Below are 19,211 nucleotides of genomic sequence, written 5' to 3'. Positions count from 1 at the left end.
TAAAAGAAAGGTAACTTTTTATATTAACTGCTACAAATTATTAGGCTGCTAATTATGACTTAGTCTTGTGATGCCCAACGTTCAGGTCGAGACTGGACAAGACTTGAATGTCTGGGGAAGTTAAAAGTAAAATAGGCAGGTTAAATAAGAGTTTTTCTTTTTCCTGCTCCTTTCTGAACATGGATAAAGATGCAATTGTTTGCTATTTCCTTTGGTACAATTTGAATGTTTCCATGGGCAGAACAAGTAAATTAAATTAAATGAAAATCTGTGTTAGTCTTTCGTCCTCAACCAATGATTGGTTAGCTCTGCTTTGCACACACCTTACCAGAAACGTCAGCAATGTTAGCAACGAAAGGCCCACCCTAAAAGACTGTTGGTTGGTTTTGCAACACTGTTTTTTTTAAAACTCACAAAACGTTTCCCCCCAGACACCTGCTTATTTTTACAAAATTGAGGCGGAACTTCCCCAGACAATCATTTTGAAACATTAGAGTTTGGAAACGAGACTAGTTATAACCACATCACCAATGTGGAAAAAATAATTAGTATTCAAAGATTCAATATGTAAAATTTTATCAGAATTTTGAGGTAAAACATTACAAAATCATGTGCAATTATCAGAAATATGTTTAGAAAGAAGAGTTTAAATGTTATGTCAAAGACATTTACCAATTGAAGATGCAAAAGGCACCAAATACAAGCGCAACAGTAAAAGTTGGTGGGAAAGTGCAAATATGCGGCCTCCAGCAGGGAGCAGGGTGCGGATTTTTATTTTAAAAGTTGTACCAGCGCTCCTGCTCCATCCCGCTCCAATTTAGCTCCAGGGCCACCCATACCTGACCCACAACCAGCTTGTTTTCTAGCTGGATCTGTTTGTTATTGAAAAGTATGTAATTGATTAAATTATTATTCAAACTGTGGAAGGGAAGAGACCTGAAACAGAACTCATACTGGAATCTGACGATGCCAGGTTTGGGTTTAAGTGTACAACGCTGCTTTTTTGGACAGGTCTGTGAGCAAGGAGCAAGAAAATTCTCACCTGCTCTGTTTCCCTCACATGCTCTGGTCCACCATCCACATGTAGAGACCTATACCGTATTTTGTTAGCCTGGTATTTGGCTGTACTTTGTGTTTATAAAAAAGAGTTAAAAACTGCAAGATCTAACTGCTGTCTGAGCGTCGATCAGCTGAGCCAGAGCACAATGGGTGTGGCGCTACACAGCTGTAGCAGCATGTGTGTATGTTTTATAACATCGGCAAGAAAATAAAACATTGTTGATTGTCTTCTCAATCGCAGTGAAACGATTGGATTGCCGATCGACAGAAGCCAAGTTGAAACAGCAGCCCATCATTTATAATGTTCATGCTTATAGTGATGAAAAACAGAATGGGACAGAATCATTCCTATAGAAACTCTTAAATTTGGCTATAGTAATCATCCATTCCATGGAAATCTTGCATTCTACTTTGTCTAATCAGATTTGTCAACTTTATTCCTGCTAACATTATACATGTATCTGACACAAGGTTAATAATCTTGTTTCTTGTTCTGTCATTTTCCCCAAAACACAGTATGGAAGGGGCAGGATGGCTGGGGGCTGGAAGCGGAGGAAGTGGGTGTTCGGGACGCTGGGGGTGCAAAGCACGCGGAGGCGGCCAGGGCGAAGACATCCAGGGAAGCCGGTGCTTCGCTTGGTGGAGAAGAGGGGGAGGAGGGAACTGGTGCCACTCATAGCTCATCATGTCAAAAGGGAGCAAGGAGGATAAACAGAGGGTAGCCCATCATACTGTGTTATTGTATTATGTTACTAAATAATGTTTGTTCAAAGATCACCTCTGTGCAAATTGTTGTTACGTATCTGTTATCACAGATGTGTATATATATATATATATATATATATACATATATATATATATATATATATATATATGTATATATATATATATATATATATATATATATATATATATATATATATATATATATATATATATATATATATATATATATGATGGTATATGTTGTATACATATAACAAATGTTATCTGTTAAAATCTGTTTTATTTTGTTTTAAATAAAAAGTGTAAACTTCTTTATATGTCATTGCTTCATTTACTAATGGTTAACTATGGTTAAGTAATGCTTATGAGGCAGTTAAGCATTAATAATGTGTTACCTAAGGGATAAATGTGTTACACTTTACAATAAGGGTCCAGAAAGTATTTACTAATGGTTAACTAGGGTTAAGTAATGCTTATGAGGCAGTTAAGCATTAATAATGTGTTACCTAATGGATAAATGTGTTACACTTTACAATAAGGGTCCAGAAAAGTATTTACTAATGGTTAAGTAATGGTTAAGTAATGCTTATGAGGCAGTTAAGCATTAATAATGTGTTACCTAAGGGATAAATGTGTTACACTTTACAATAAGGGTCCAGCAAGCCTTTACTAATGGTTAATTATGGTTAAGTAATGCTTATGAGGCAGTTAAGCATTAATAATGTGTTACCTAAGGGATAAATGTGTTACACTTTACAATAAGGGTCCAGCAAGCCTTTACTAATGGTTAAGTAATGGTTATGAGCCACTCCTATACAGTTATTAAGGTTTATGTCAGGTTGCCGTTCATAAGGTCAGGTAAGCTACCTGATAACATACACAGCACCATTAGGAAATGATTACTTAAGACTCTAAATAGTTGCTTAATAATGCCCATCCAGTAAACATGTACTCCATTAGTGAATGATTAGTAGATGTATTAGGTAGCTGTTACTTAATGCTTATTCACTCCAAATAAACACCATTAGTAAATGATTAATTCAATTCAATTCAATTCAATTTTATTTATATAGCGTCTAATACAACAGATGTTGTCTCTAGACGCTTTCCAGAGATCCAGAACATGAACATAAACATAAACATAAACCCCCGAGCAATTATTATATAAACAATGGCAGGTAAAAACTCCCGTAGTGGGAGAAAAGCCTTAAGCCAAACAGTGGCAAGGAAAAACTCCCCTTTAGGAGGGAAGAAACCTTGAGCAGGACCAGGCTCATAAGGGGGGACCCTCCTGCCGAAGGCCAGACTGGGGGAGTCAGGGACGTCGACAGCACACAGCAGGCAGGTGGAAGCAGCAGCGGGATGACCAGAGGTGGGGGGGGGGGCGTCAGCAGCACACAACAGTCATGTGGAAGCAGCGGCGGGATGACCAGAGGGGGGGGCGTCAGCAGCATACAACAGTCATGTGGAAGGAGTAGCGGGATGACCAGAGGGGGGGGGGGGGTGCAGGCAGGCGGAAGCAGCAACAGCAGACATCCACGTAGGCAGGTGGAAGAAGCAATGGGATGACCAGAGGGGGGGGAGGGCCGGGAACACAGGCCAGAACGCAGCTCCTGAGGCTCCGGCCTGCAAACATACACAAAAGAGAAAAAAGGGGGGCCGGCACAAGAAACTACAGGAACGATGGACAAAAATGATAGCTATGAGATATTTATAATAAATAAAAATGGTAATGGAGAAGAGAGGCAGGGAAAAGGAGAGGAGAAGAAGGGTGAGAGGCACCGCCCAGCGGATCATGTCGGTGCCCCCCTGCAGCATAAGCCTATAGCAGCATATCTACCACCAAGCTATATTTGAGACTAACTATTATAGTCTTGTTCTATAGCTGCAACTATGACTACTGACTCTAACACACTAGAGTTTACACTACCTAGAGATTTACCAACACCAGCTAGAGGTTTACTAAACACTAACTATAAGCTTTACTAAACAGAAAGGTTTTAAGTTTAGTTTTAAAGGTGGAGGTGGTGTCAGCCTCCTTAACCCAGATTGGAAGTTGGTTCCAAAGTAATGGTGCCTGATAGCAGAACGCCCACCCTCCTAATCTACATTTAGATACTCTAGGAACTACGAGTAAACCTGCACCCTGGGAGCGGAGAGCTCTGACAGGAACATAAGGCACTATCAAATCTTGTAAATACTGCGGAGCTAAGCCGTTTTGGGCTTTATATGCAAGTAATAAAATTTTAAATTGGATTCTGAATTTTACGGGTAGCCAATGGAGCGACGCTAACACTGGAGAGACGTGGTCTCTCCTGCTAATTCCTGTCAGTACTCGTGCTGCTGCATTCTGGATCAGCTGGAGCCTATTCAGCAAATTACTTGGACATCCTGCTAACAACACATTACAGTAATCTAGTCTAGAAGATACAAACGCATGAACTAGTTTTTCTGCATCCCTCTGCGAGAGGATTTTCCTAATTTTTGCAATATTACGGAGATGGAAAAACGCTATTTTACAAACCTGATTAACATATGGTTTAAACGACAAATCCTGATCGAAAACAACACCAAGGTTTCTCACAGTTGCACTGGAAGCCATCGCAACACCATCTAATCCCTTCCTAAGATGCTCTGGACCAAGAATGATAACCTCTGTTTTATCTGAATTTAGAAGCAAGAAATTTCTGGACATCCAGTCCTTGATGTCCCTAAGACATGCCTGAAGTTTAACTAACGGTTCTGTTTCATCCGGCTTCATAGACAAGTAGAGCTGCGTATCATCAGCATAACAATGAAAGTGTATGCCGTGATTCTGGATTATACTTCCCAACGGCTGCATGTATAAACTGAACAAGACTGGCCCTAGCACTGAACCCTGCGGAACACCATAACAGACCCTTGACTGTTCTGAAGAAACCTCATGTACATGAACAAACTGGAACCTGTCAGATAGATATGATTTAAACCAACGCAGAGCTGTCCCTTTAATCCCAACAACATGCTCTAACCTGTGCAGTAAAATGCCATGATCTATAGTGTCAAAAGCAGCACTGAGGTCCAGTAAAACCAATATGGACACTAATCCCTTATCTGAGGCCATAAGAAGGTCATTCGTAACTCGAACCAGTGCTGTCTCTGTGCTATGATGCATTCTGAACCCTGACTGAAAGACTTCAAACAGATCATTTCTATACAAATAGTCACATAACTGGCTTGAAACTGCCTTTTCCAGAATTTTAGATACAAATGGAAGGTTAGAAATTGGCCTATAATTAGCTAAGGTGTCTGGGTCAAGGGAAGGTTTTTTAAGTAAAGGTTTAATTACTGCCACTTTGAAAACCTGTGGTACATATCCTAAGCTTAGGGATAGGTTGATTTGGTCCAGTATTGTCACACCAATAAGAGAAAAAACATTTTTGAATAGTCGAGTCGGGATGGGGTCTGACATACATGTGGTAGACTTAGCTCTATTAACGAGTGAAGTCAGCTCAGGGAGGTCTATAGGATCAAAACAGTCTAGAGACAAGTCAGAGCCTAGGGAAGTCGCTAAAGCTGAAGAAACGCCCACAACCGGCTGGTTGATTTCTTCTCTAATTCTCGTGATTTTACTGTTAAAGAAGCTCATAAAGTCTTCACTACTGAGAGCTGCAGGAATACACGGCTCCACAGAGCTGTGACTCTTTGTCAGCCTGGCTACAGTGCTGAACAGAAAACGTGGGTTACTTTTGTTATCCTCTATCAACGTTGAATAATAAGCTGTTCTTGCTTTGCGAATGGCTTTTTTATATACTATTAGAATATCTTTCCATTCACGATAAGAGTCTACAGACTTACAAGAGTGCCACTTCCTTTCTATTTTACGCACGCTTTGTTTCAACATGCGAATATCTGAATTGTACCAGGGAGTTAAGCTCCTGTGGCTAGAAACCCTCTTTTTCAAAGGAGCAACTTCATCTAAAGCTGAGTGCAACAGATCAGCAGTGTTACTAACAAGAAAATCAACATCAACATCAGAGGTAGAACCCAGGTCACTGGCCTCTATTGCTTCAGTAGAGGCTTCACTATTTTCCACTGTCGCAAGACGAGCAATGGTCTCCTTAAATTTAGCAATAGCTTCATCAGACAAACATCTGCTAAAATAATACCTCCTGCCCTGCACTTCAACATCAACAACATTCAATTCCAATGTTATTAAATAATGGTCGGATAAAAGGGAGTTTACAGGTGACACCAACAGACCATCAGTTTCAACACCGTAGGTGAGAACGAGATCGAGAGTATGACCAAAACAATGCGTCGGCCCGTCCACTTTTTGTGAGATACCCATTGATTCTAGAAGAGAATTGAAAGCTAATTTAAGATTATCGCTTTCAACATCCATATGAATATTAAAATCCCCCACTATGATGAATTTATCTGTACTGATCAATAATCCAGAAAGGAAATCTGAAAATTCAGACAAAAACTCTAGATAAGCGCCAGCAGGGGGCCGATACACTACCACTAACACAACTGGCTTCTCTGATTTCCAGCTCGGAAATTTCAGACTAAGCGTGAGGCTTTCAAACGTATTATGATTGCACTTAGGTTCAATTTTTGTTTGGAGACTGGAGTTATAAATTGCTGCGACTCCTCCGCCCCGGCCCGTGTTTCTAGGAATGTGATGATTAAAGTAGCCGGGCGGAGTTGATTCATTCAAACTAACATACTCTTCATCCTGTAACCATGTTTCTGTTAAGCAGAAAACATCACTCCTGCTCTCTGTAATTATATCGTTTACTAACAGAGACTTGGAGCTTAACGATCGTATATTTAGTAGTCCGCATCTAATTTTTCGGTCTGTTATTGGTACCAAATGTGCATTGGTTTTAATTTTTACAAGATTATTTTGGTTAACGCCTCTATAACGCCGCACCTGGTGAACTAGTGGAGGGCGGGGAACTGCAACTACTTCTATTTTGCTAGGCACCTGGTTAGAGTTACCAGTTACATCATGTAATCTTATAGTTTTGTTGGCAGGCGTTGGTCCTCGAGAAGCAGCAGAGATTACTAGGGACATTATTAACGTTTTACTTATGTATTAACTAATGTATTACTTAATACTAAGTAATGCATACATAAGGATAGATAATTTCATCATGTAACGTTTATTAATGCTTACTAGTGTATTAATTAACTCTGAGCAGTAGGCATTAATTAACTGTTTATTAATGCATTAACTAATATGCTAATTAATGTTAAGTAATACATAATAATGGTTATTTAACTATTATTACACTGTTAATTAATGCTTAATAATGCATTAACTAACTGTTTATTAATGCATTAACTAATATGCTAATTAATGTTAAGTAATACATAATAATGGTTATTTAACTATTATTAAACTGTTAATTAATGCTTAATAATGCATTAACTAACGTTAATTAAGGGACCCTTATTGTAAAGTGTTACCAACATTTTTTATTGGCTATATCTGGGGAACCAGCCGAGAATCGCGCGGCTTCATCCACGTTCCCACCGCGCTGAGGCGGCGGAGAGCCAGCGGAGAATAGAGGGGCTTACATCCGCGTTCCCATCGCACTGAGACGGCTGAAAGCCGCGCCGCGTCTCTCCTCGTCCTGGAGAAAAACTCACCACAGCAGCCCGGAACCACTTAGCCTCATGGCTTCAGCCCCAAGACACCACCTCCATCCCGGCTCACCTGGAGCCACCCAAAGACCCGGCTCACCGTCCGAACCCAGGGACCCACTCTTAAGCCCCCCCCCCGACCGGCCACTGGAGTGAAAGATCCAACCCGTGGAGCTGGAGGACCATGGCCCTGGTACCCTAAACACCCAGATGCTACTGGTACCATGGACAGCACTCTGTCAGATGCTCAGGCTCATATTGCTTTTCACTCATGTTGTGGTTTCAGGTTTTCTGTTCGGATCTTCAGTCAGCTTCTGCAAAGAAAATAAAAAAACAGCTATCCTCGTTAGTATAGTGGACAGTATCTCTGCCTGTCACGCAGAAGACCGGGGTTCGATTCTCCGACGGGGAGACTTCTTGTTTAGTACGAGGATACCTACATAATTAATTCAAGTAAACAATGCTCATTAAGAAATTAGACACTACAGTTGCTGTCTGCCTGCCAAAAAAGCTTCTCAATGCTGCAGCTGGATCAGAGGAAACTCTGATTGAGGTAGGATTATAGACACACAGAAAATGTCATTGAAGATGTTCTGAAGACTGAAAATATTTCTGTCAAGTAAAAAGAGGAATTATTTAGGACAGCATAGAGCATCACTGGGATATGAAAGTCAACCTGCAGCAGAAGTTGACTGAGATATCCAAACAAGGTTTTAGAGGGACAGAGCAGATGTTGTGTCTACATCGGTGGTGGTAAATCTCTTTAAAACTCTGGTTCTTTGGTCGCTCTCCTCTTCTTCCTCACTACTGATCTGTTGCAGTCCTTGTTCTGGAGCTAGTGATGGTTGATCAGTGGTCCAGCACTGAGAGACGGATGAAAATGCAGGATGATAAGAATTAATTTAACTTTATTCCAGGTAGGATCAGAACTGTATCTCCCATTGTCTGAGCTCACGTTATAGCACATTACGTTGAGTGACACTTGCCAGGGAACCATAATAACAGCAGAAGGGGATTCCATGGTGTCATGGTTAACACTCTGGACTTTGACTTGACCTGCAGGTATCCATCTTGCTGTCAAGAATTGTAGCAGATATTTTTTACAGGATTTTTGGGGATTATACCCGCCATTTTCAAAGCATGTCAGTTTCCGTAGTGTAGTGGTTATCACGTTTGCCTCACACGCAAAAGGTCCCCTGGTCGAAACTGGGCGGAAACATGTATGACTTTGCAGTAACATTATTTGGACTTGGAAAACCACTGCAGTCCTATGGTGGACAGGACAGGAAGGCCGACCATCTCTTTCTCGCATTGGGTCTCATGCAGAAATGAATTTTTGTTGCAGTTCCACAACTGACCAAGAGCCAGTCATTCTCCTTTCACCTACACTTTAAAATGTACAACTTTGCAGGAAGAAAATAAACATATTAAGTGCCTGACACAGGTTGATGGCTGGTTTCTCAGCCCTGGAAGGAGCTGGAGAGGTGAAACAACCGTGGATGAGCGTCTTTGGAGTCCCAGAGACCCCGCTGGAGGTCCTCTAAAATTTATGAGAACCGGGCCAAGGACCGGGACTTCCACCCGACCGAGTCCGAGAAAGAAGCACCGTTGTCGGACACTTTTTCGTCGATCACCGGTCCTCGGCTGGAAGTCCCGACCCGAGCGATTTAGTGGTCAAAACTCGGGCCGAACGACGCCGTTCTACCTTCCAGAATAATATAAACTCTCTCGTGGTGGTCTCGGAATCGTATTTCAAAACAGACATGGGAGTTTGGCGGACCGTGACCGGAAAAAAGTACTTATTTCCACGTCCGAAAAGGTTCTTCCAGAGAGTGGTTTAGAGCACGTTTCATAGCATTTGGAACACAATGAAATAGGTTTGTAGGAAAGTATAAAACATTTTTATTGGCTATATCTGGGGAACCAGCCGAGAATCGCGCGGCTTCATCCACGTTCCCACCCCGCTGAGGCGGCGGAGAGCCAGCGGAGAATAGAGGGGCTTACATCCGCGTTCCCATCGCACTGAGACGGCTGAAAGCCGCGCCGCGTCTCCCCTCGTCCTGGAGAAAAACTCACCACAGCCAGCCCGGAACCACTTAGCCTCATGGCTTCAGCCCCAAGACACCACCTCCATTCCAGCTCACCTGGAGCCACCCAAAGACCCGGCTCACCGTCCGAACCCGGGGACCCACTCTTAAGCCCCCCCCCGACCGTCCACCGGAGTGAAATATCCAGCCCGTGGAGCTGGAGGACCATGGCCCTGGTACCCTAAACACCCAGACGCTACTGGTACCATGGACAGCACTCTGTCAGATGCTCAGGCTCATATTGCTTTTCACTCATGTTGTGGTTTCAGGTTTTCTGTTAGGACCTTCAGTCAGCTTCTGCAAAGAAAATAATAAAATCGCTATCCTCGTTAGTATAGTGGACAGTATCTCTGCCTGTCACGCAGAAGACCGGGGTTCGATTCCCCGACGGGGAGACTTCTTGTTTAGTACGAGGATACCTACATAATTAATTCAAGTAAACAATGCTCATGAAGAAATTAGACTCTAGAGTTGCTGTCTGCCTGCCAAAAAAGCTTCTCAATGCTGCAGCTGGATCAGAGGAAACGAAAGTTACACCTGTAACTACGGTTCTATGAGTCCCGGATGACCGCCAGGCGGTGCTGTAAGCACTGGATATCTCCCCCTCGCGCATGCGCATGTCGAGTACAATACCAACAATGTCACATCACCCGTGACCCCTGCATGACCCCCGGAAGGGTATATCTTCCGCCGTCAGCATGGGATCTTCTCCTAGAATCTTCTCGCGAGAGCACGAGGATTCGGAGTGCCCGGCAGGCCTGGCGGTCATCCGGGACTCATAGAACCGTAGTTACAGGCGTAACTTTCGTTCTATTTCGTCCCTACTGACCGCCAGGCGGTGCTGTAAGCACTGGATGACGAATACCAACAATGTCACATAGAATCCCGGTCACATACCTCACTGATCAGGGGCAGAAGGACCCGGGAGTAGAACCACGCCCAATGGTTGGGGAGTGGCGACATTGATCCGGTAAAACCTGGAGAACGTGTCTGGCGACGTCCACGAAGTCGCGGTGCAGATGTCCTCCCTGCAGGGCAGCCAAGAAGCTGCGACGCTTCTGGCCGAGTGGCACCTCACCCCCACTGGTAAGGGGCGGCCACTGGCCCTGTGGGCGCGCTCGACGGTGTCCACCACCCAGTGGGACGGCGCTGTCCAGAAACAGCACGCCCCCTGTTGGGGCCACCATGGCAGAGAACAAGCTGCTCTGACCGTCGCACAGGCGCGGTAGCATAAGCAGCAAGGGCCCGTACGGGGCACAAAGGGCTCGGCCCACTCTCTGCAGGACCTAGGGCAGGAACGCCACGTTCGGCCACAACATAGCCCCTGAGCTGACTGACAGGGCATGTAACTCATCGACTCGCCGATGTCATGGCGAGGAGAAAAGCTATCTCCATAGAGAGCCACTTCAGGCCCACCCGGGCCAAGGGCCCAAAAAGGGTGGAGAAGAGAGGGCACCTAGCACCATGGGCAGGTCCCACACTGCTCGGGGGTTTATATTCACGTATATGTTCTGGTTCTCTGGAAAGCGTCTAGAGACAACATCTGTTGTATTAGACGCTATATAAATAAAATCGAATGGAACCAAAAACTGGGGCCTTTGGGCCCCTCGGGGGGGTGGGGGGGCGTAGCCTCAGAGCCCCCCTGAGAAGAGAAACCAGCCGGTGGCACCCCACGGTGGCATTCTCAACCAGGGCATGTTGCGATGAAATGACCGCCACATGCACCCTTAAAGTGGACTGAGCACGGCCACCATCCAGGAGGGACCGAAAGGAACCCCAGGATCGTGGCCACGGGGCAAAGAACAGGGTCCTCTGCCCCGTCTGCACACCAGGCAGAGAATCTCCCCCACTCGCACTCATACCAGAGGCGGGTGGGAGGCACATGGGCATTCGAGATGCCAGCCCTGACGGGTTCAGGACAGCTTGACAACAATGGGTCGGGCGCCGCAGCGGCCAGACTCAGAGCCAAAAACGACGGGGTCGGGGTGCAAAACCTGAATCCCCGGCTGGAAAAGACGGTCCCTCTGGGGGGCGTCATGTCGTGTCGCAGCAGTGGAAACTACGTTTCCCCGGTCGGAAGGGGGCCACCAAGAGGAGCCCGTGAGCCCTCTGGAGGACCCTCTGCAAAGGCGGCTTGCGCCGGGAGAGGAAGTCCGTCACCCGGTTCCTGTCTCCAGGCAGGAACATCGCCCGAAGGCCGGGCAGGCGAGGAGCTGTCCACGCTAGGAGGCCCCGGGACACCTGCAGCAGCTGTGCAGAGTCGGGGCCCCCTCTGGTGGCCGATCAAGGAACAGTGGACACACTGTCTGACTGACCCGGCACGTGCCTCCCCCACAGGAGTTGCAAAAAAAAAAGTTAGTGTGAAGTGCAGAGCCCAGAGCTCCAGCACGTTGATGCGGCGCGTGCGGACCCGGGAGGACCACTGATGACAGCCTCCCGGCAGGGAGGGGACAGCATCTAAGGGCACACCCCTCAGCCGGAATGTCCCGTCTTTCCAGGGTGCAAGGGTATTGACACACACCTGCGAAACCCTGACCAGCCTGCGCCTGTGCGTCTTGCCATCCAGGCGAGGGCTGCACATTGCAGGGGGCGTAGCGACAGCAGGCCCAAAGGTATAAGAGGGGCAAGGGTTGCCACCACGCACCTGGTGAAAAAATCCTCGGTGACAGGGAGGGTCCGCACAGGAGCACCCTGAACCGACAACGGTGGCCCCGGTAGGCGAACCCCCGGAACCACCGGTGACGTGCCGCGACCGGCACGTGAAACAAGCGCCCTGTAGGTCCACAGTTGCAAACCACTTCCTCCTGACCAACGCAGAGCATCTGCTGTGGTCAAGCCTCCGGAAGGGCAGGACCTTCACGTATTCGTCGAGGTCCCTCAGGGCCAAGATGGGACGACGTCCGTCGTCTCTCTTGCTGACGAGAAAGTAGCTCAAGTAGAACCCCCAGGCCGCGGCGGGGGGTCCACCGGCATGATGGTGCTATGATGGGCCAGAATGTTTGCCGGGTCTCTGACGATGGTCATCTCAACCCGGCTGGAGGTAGGAGGCCGGTGTCGGAACTGCAATACGTACCCCTGGGCTAGGGTGGAAACCATCCGGGCCCCGATGAGCAGGCAGCCCAGTAACTGAGCTGCTGCCGGGAAAAGCAGCCGACGACCGGCCCCGTGGCCCTAGCGTCGTCTCCCCCGGCCTCTGGACATGCCGGGGGGACGATGGTCGAGGTCAACACCCAGACTCTGCCGGGGCGGTCCGCGCACAGGGGGGCGAAAGCCCCCGGCAGGCTGTCCAACGGGCCATTGGGAGCTGCGCTGGCTCCCGTGGGCAGGTGGTTGGGGGCGACGTCCAGGGGCGGACGAAGGACCCCTCGGTGTACTGGAAGCGGGCGCCCTCCTGTGAAGGTGCACCAGTCGCTGCCTGGTCTCATCGGCCAGGGCGGTGCGGTCCAGAGCTTCCAGGGCAGTTGCCCCAAACAGCTCCCCCGGTTCTGCCGGTGCCTGACGAAGAGCCCTGCGAGCAGTCTCTGTCAGGGGTGACTGCGCCAGCCAGACATGACGGCGCGTGTGCACCAGGGTGGACATCAGCCGCCCCAGCTCCCTCGTCTGGGAGGCAAAAGCCTGTAGGGACACATCACACAAGTCCCGTGTGGAACCGTCCACCTGTGCACCCTGCAGGGAGGTGGAGAGAGCCAGTAGCAGATGAGAAAGGGTGTTCCCCAGCCGGCCGATGCGCGCCGCTGTGTCATAAGCCTTACAAATATGCCCATCAGTAACCCTACACTGGGTAGAGGGGCACTTGGGATCTGGCTTCAGAGCCTCATCAGGAGCCACTATCAGCGCTGCAATGGAGGGCTCGATGGGGGGCATGTGGTGGAGACCAGCCACTGCCGCGTCCTCCATCGCCGTCAGAGCGCGGTCATCAGCTGTCAGCCTGGAGAGGGCTGTGACATCTCTCCAGCATGAGTGCAGCTCCCTCAAAAAATCCGACGACGGCGGAATGGTGAATTCCACCGGAGAAGGATTGCGCCTGTGGAAGGCGCTAGAGGCCACCTCCGCACGCGGTGCATCCAGCTGCAAGTGTGCCAGGGCAGTGCGGATCACGCTCTCCACGGAGGAACAAGCCGTCCCCTCCCGAGAGCTCTGGGCAGATGAGTGCGAGGAGAACCCCAGGCGCTGTGAGGCCGGGTCCCCTGATGGCACGTTGAAGTGGCTCGCCGAGGCTGCAATGGAGATGGCGTCCTCCGGCAGCGGCGGTGGCAACCCCAGAGCAAACTCTGGCATGGCAGGTTCCACCTGGCCAGTACCAGGTTGCAGATTGAGGAGGAGCGCCTTCATCTGCTCCATGTCGGCAGCCAAGCGATCTACCTTCGAGGAGAGCTGGCTCGTCATCCGCCGTCGTTTGGGGGCCCCCACCACTCTCTTTGCCGATCGCTTCAGAGAAGACTGCGGCTGGGATGAGGGGAGGCTGGCCGACGGCCCCGGCTGCTCAGGGCCCAGGCATGACACGCAGAGGTCCTGGTCAACCGCAGGATCCAGGGCGGCCATGCACCCTGAGCATGAACGCTCCATCACAGCGACCGGTGGGAGAGGGAGCGGACACGCTGCCGTCGCCACGGATGTGCTGGCAGGAGAGAGGAGCGGACACGCTGCGTCACCACGTAGGTGTCAGTGGGAGAGGGGAGCGGAAACGCTGCCGTCACCACAGCGAGCACGCTGCCGTCACCACCAATATGCAGGCGGGAGAGGGGAGGGCCACGCTACCGTCAGCACAGATGTGTCAGTGGGAGAGGGGAGCGGAAACGCTGCCGTCACCACAGCGAGCACGCTGCCGTCACCACCGATGTGCAGGTGGGAGAGGGGAGGGCCACGCTGCCGTCACCACGGCTATGAGAAAAGGCAAAAAAAGGCGTCTTTACTCAAAAGGAAGAGGACAATCCTCTCCTTTTTCTTTTCCTTTTTTTTTTTTTTTTTTTTTTTTTTTTTTAAGAAAAAATAATTGCAAGGAAGAAAACAATGTTGTCACATTAATAAAGTGGGAGAGGGAGCAAAACGCTGCCGTCACCACAAATGTGCCGGTGGGAGAGGGCGTGGCCTTCACCACGGCTGTAAGAAGGACAAAAAAAGGTGTTCTTTTTTTTTTCAAAGAAAAAAATAATCCCTTTCTGTCTTCTTTTTTTTTTTTTTTTTCAGCAGAAAAAATAACTGCACAGAATGTTCAGGTGTCGGGCGCAGCCAACAGCTTACCTTCTGTCAGCTGGGCCAGGGGGGCGGGGCGGGGAGACGCCGCCGCCGCCGCAACGAACACCAATAAATACCAATAAATACCGCGCGGCCACAGCCTCTCGGAGGACGACAGAGATCGTTACGCCTACCTTACGGCACGAAGCTGCACGGGGGCCGGCGGTTTTAGGGAGGAAAGGAAGAAGCTTTCAACCAGCCTTCTATTTCCGTCCTGTACTTCAGCGCGACGCGAGAAGAATAAGGAGAAGATCCCATGCTGACGCCGGAAGATATACCCTTCCGGGGGTCATGCAGGGGTCACGGGTGACGTGACATTGTTGGTATTGTACTCGACATGCGCATGCGCGAGGGGGAGATATCCAGTGCTTACAGCACCGCCTGGCGGTCAGTAGGGACGAAATAGAACTCTGATTGAGGTAGGATTATAGACACACAGAAAATGTCATTGAAGATGTTCTGAAGACTGAAAATATTTCTGTCAAGTAAAAAGAGGAATTATTTAGGACAGCATAGAGCATCACTGGGATATGAAAGTCAACCTGCAGCAGAAGTTGACTGAGATATCCAAACAAGGTTTTAGAGGGACAGAGCAGATGTTGTGTCTACATCGGTGGTGGTAAATCTCTTTAAAACTCTGGTTCTTTGGTCGCTCTCCTCTTCTTCCTCACTACTGATCTGTTCCAGTCCTTGTTCTGGAGCTAGTGATGGTTGATCAGTGGTCCAGCACTGAGAGACGGATGAAAATGCAGGATGATAAGAATTAATTTAACTTTATTCCAGGTAGGATCAGAACTGTATCTCCCATTGTCTGAGCTCACGTTATAGCACATTACGTAGAGTGACACTTGCCAGGGAACCATAATAACAGCAGAAGGGGATTCCATGGTGTCATGGTTAACACTCTGGACTTTGACTTGACCTGCAGGTATCCATCTTACTGTCAAGAATTGTAGCAGATATTTTTTACACGATTTTTGGGGATTATACCCGCCATTTTCAAAGCATGTCAGTTTCCGTAGTGTAGTGGTTATCACGTTCGCCTCACATGCGAAAGGTCCCCTGGTCGAAACTGGGCGGAAACATGTATGACTTTGCAGTAACATTATTTGGACTTGGGAAACCACTGCAGTCCTTCTTGGTGGACAGGACAGGAAGGCCGACCATCTCTTTCTCGCATTGGGTCTCATGCAGAAATGGATTTTTGTTGCAGTTCCACAACTGACCAAGAGCCAGTCATTCTCCTTTCACCTACACTTTAAAATGTACAACTTTGCAGGAAGAAAATAAACATATTAAGTGCCTGACACAGGTTGATGGCTGGTTTCTCAGCCCTGGAAGGAGCTGGAGAGGTGAAACAACCGTGGATGAGCGTCTTTGGAGTCCCAGAGACCCCGCTGGAGGTCCTCTAAAATTCATGAGAACCGGGCCATGGACCGGGACTTCCACCCGACCGAGTCCGAGAAAGAAGGACCGTTGTCGGACACTTTTTCGTCGATCACCGGTCCTCGGCTGGAAGTCCCGACCCGAGCGATTTAGTGGTCAAAACTCGGGCCGAACGACGCCGTTCTACCTTCCAGAATAATATAAACTCTCTCGTGGTGGTCTCGGACTCGTATTTCAAAACAGACATGGGAGTTTGGCGGACCGTGACTGGAAAAAAAGTACTTATTTCCACTTCCGAAAAGGTTCTTCCAGAAAGTTGTCGAGAGCACGTTTCAGAGCATTTGGAACACAATGAAATAGGTTTGTAGGAAAGTATAAAACATTTTTATTGGCTATATCTGAGGAACCAGCCGAGAATCGCGCGGCTTCATCCACGTTCCCACCCCGCTGAGACGGCGGAGAGCCAGCGGAGAATAGAGGGGCTTACATCCGCGTTCCCATCGCACTGAGACGGCTGAAAGCCGCGCCGCGTCTCCCCTCGTCCTGGAGAAAAACTCACCACAGCCAACCCGGAACCACTTAGCCTCATGGCTTCAGCCCCAAGACACCACCTCCATCCCGGCTCACCTGGAGCCACCCAAAGACCCGGCTCACCGTCCGAACCCGGGGACCCACTCTTAAGCCCCCCCCCCGACCGTCCACCGGAGTGAAAGATCCAGCCCGTGGAGCTGGAGGACCATGGCCTTGGTACCCTAAACACCCAGACGCTACTGGTACCATGGACAGCACTCTGTCAGATGGTCAGGCTCATATTGCTTTTCACTCATGTTGTGTTTTCAGGTTTTCTGTTAGGACCTTCAGTCAGCTTCTGCAAAGAAAATGATAAAATCGCTATCCTCGTTAGTATAGTGGACAGTATCTCTGCCTGTCACGCAGAAGACCGGGGTTCGATTCCCCAACGGGGAGACTTCTTGTTTAGTACGAGGATACCTACATAATTAATTCAAGTAAACAATGCTCATTAAGAAATTAGACTCTAGAGTTGCTGTCTGCCTGCCAAAAAAGCTTCTCAATGCTGCAGCTGGATCAGAGGAAACTCTGATTGAGGTAGGATTATAGACACATAGAAAATGTCATTGAAGAAGTTCTGAAGACTGAAAATATTTCTGTCAAGTAAAAAGAGGAATTTTTTAGGACAGCATAGAGCATCACTGGGATATGAAAGTCAACCTGCAGCAGAAGTTGACTGAGATATCCAAACAAGGTTTTAGAGGGACAGAGCAGATGTTGTGTCTACATCGGTGGTGGTAAATCTCTTTAAAACTCTGGTTCTTTGGTCGCTCTCCTCTTCTTCCTCACTACTGATCTGTTCCAGTCCTTGTTCTGGAGCTAGTGATGGTTGATCAGTGGTCCAGCACTGAGAGACGGATGAAAATGCAGGATGATAAGAATTAATTTAACTTTATTCCAGGTAGGATCAGAACTGTATCTCCCATTGTCTGAGCTCACGTTATAGCACATTACGTAGAGTGACACTTGCCAGGGAACCATAATAACAGCAGAAGGGGATTCCATGGCGTCATGGTTAACACTCTGGACTTTGACTTGACCTGCAGGTATCCATCTTGCTGTCAAGAATTGTAGCAGATATTTTTTACAGGATTTTTGGGGATTATACCCGCCATTTTCAAAGCATGTCAGTTTCCGTAGTGTAGTGGTTATCACGTTCGCCTCACACGTGAAAGGTCCCCTGGTCGAAACTGGGCGGAAACATGTATGACTTTGCAATAACATTATTTGGACTTGGAAAACCACTGCAGTCCTTCTTGGTGGACAGGACAGGAAGGCCGACCATCTCTTTCTCGCATTGGGTCTCATGCAGAAATGAATTTTTGTTGCAGTTCCACAACTGACCAAGAGCCAGTCATTCTCCTTTCACTTTAAAATGTCCAACTTTGCAGGAAGAAAAGAAACATATTAAGTGCCTGACACAGGCTGATTGCTGGTTTCTGAGCCCTGGAAGGTGCTGGAGAGGTGAAACAACCATGGATGAGCGTCTTTGGGGTTCCAGAGACCCCGCTGGGGGTCCTCTGAAATTCATGAGAACCGGCCCGAGGACCGGGACTTCCAGCCGACCGAGTCCGAGAAAGGAGCACCGTTGTCGGACACTTTTTCGTCGATCACCGGTCCTCGGCTGGAAGTCTCGACCCGAGCGATTTAGTGGTCAAAACTCGGGCCGAACGACACCGTTCTACCCTCCAGAATATTCTAAACTCTCTCGTGGTGGTCTCGGACTCGTATTACAAACCGTGAGCGAGCGCCACGTGGCACCTTCAGAACAGACATGGGAGTTTGGCGGACCGCGACCGGAGAAAATAACTTATTTCCACGTCCGAAAAGGTTCTTCTAGAAAGTCGTTGAGAGCACGTTTCAGAGCATTTGGAACACAATGAAATAGGTTTGTAGGAAAGTATAAAAAAATGTTATTGGGTATATCTGGGGAACCAGCCGAGAATCGCGCGGCTTCATCCACGTTCCCGTCGTGCTGAGACGGCTGACAGCTGCGCCGCGTCTCCCCTCGTCCCGGAAAAAACTCACCACAGCCAGCCCGGAGCCACTTAGCCTCGTGGCTTCAGCCCCAAGACACCAACTCCATCCCGGCTCACCTGGAGCCACCCATAGACCCGGCTCACCGTCCGAACCCGGGGACCCACTCTTAAGCCCCCCCCCCCCGACTGGCCACCGGAGTGAAAGAGCCAGCCCGTGGAGCTGGAGGACCATGGCCCTGGTCGCTCTCCTCTTCTTCCTCACTACTGATCTGTTCCAGTCCTTGTTCTGGAGCTAGTGATGGTTGATCAGTGGTCCAGCACTGAGAGACGGATGAAAATGCAGGATGATAAGAATTAATTTAACTTTATTCCGATAGCTGCTTCTGAGGCTGAAGCAGCTATTATATATACATATATATATATATATATATATATATATATATATATATATATATATATAAAATATTATTATTATATCCCACATGGGGTGTCCTTTCCTCCGGAATCCAATTAAGTTCAAATACTGGAAAACTGT

The 19,211-nt window shown here is 48.1% G+C and overlaps 1 non-coding gene across 1 annotated transcript; it reads left to right on the top strand.

The window, feature by feature from the left end:
* Window positions 1–9,829: 9,829 nt before the first annotated feature.
* Window positions 9,830–9,901, top strand: trnad-guc (transfer RNA aspartic acid (anticodon GUC)). Its single transcript has one exon. It is a non-coding gene; the product is annotated as a tRNA-Asp (tRNA).
* Window positions 9,902–19,211: the final 9,310 nt, after the last annotated feature.

Source organism: Cololabis saira, chromosome 13 (genome assembly GCF_033807715.1).
Source record: "Cololabis saira isolate AMF1-May2022 chromosome 13, fColSai1.1, whole genome shotgun sequence".
Classification (NCBI taxonomy): Eukaryota; Metazoa; Chordata; class Actinopteri; order Beloniformes; family Belonidae; genus Cololabis; species Cololabis saira.
This window is presented reverse-complemented; position numbering and strand designations above follow the sequence as displayed.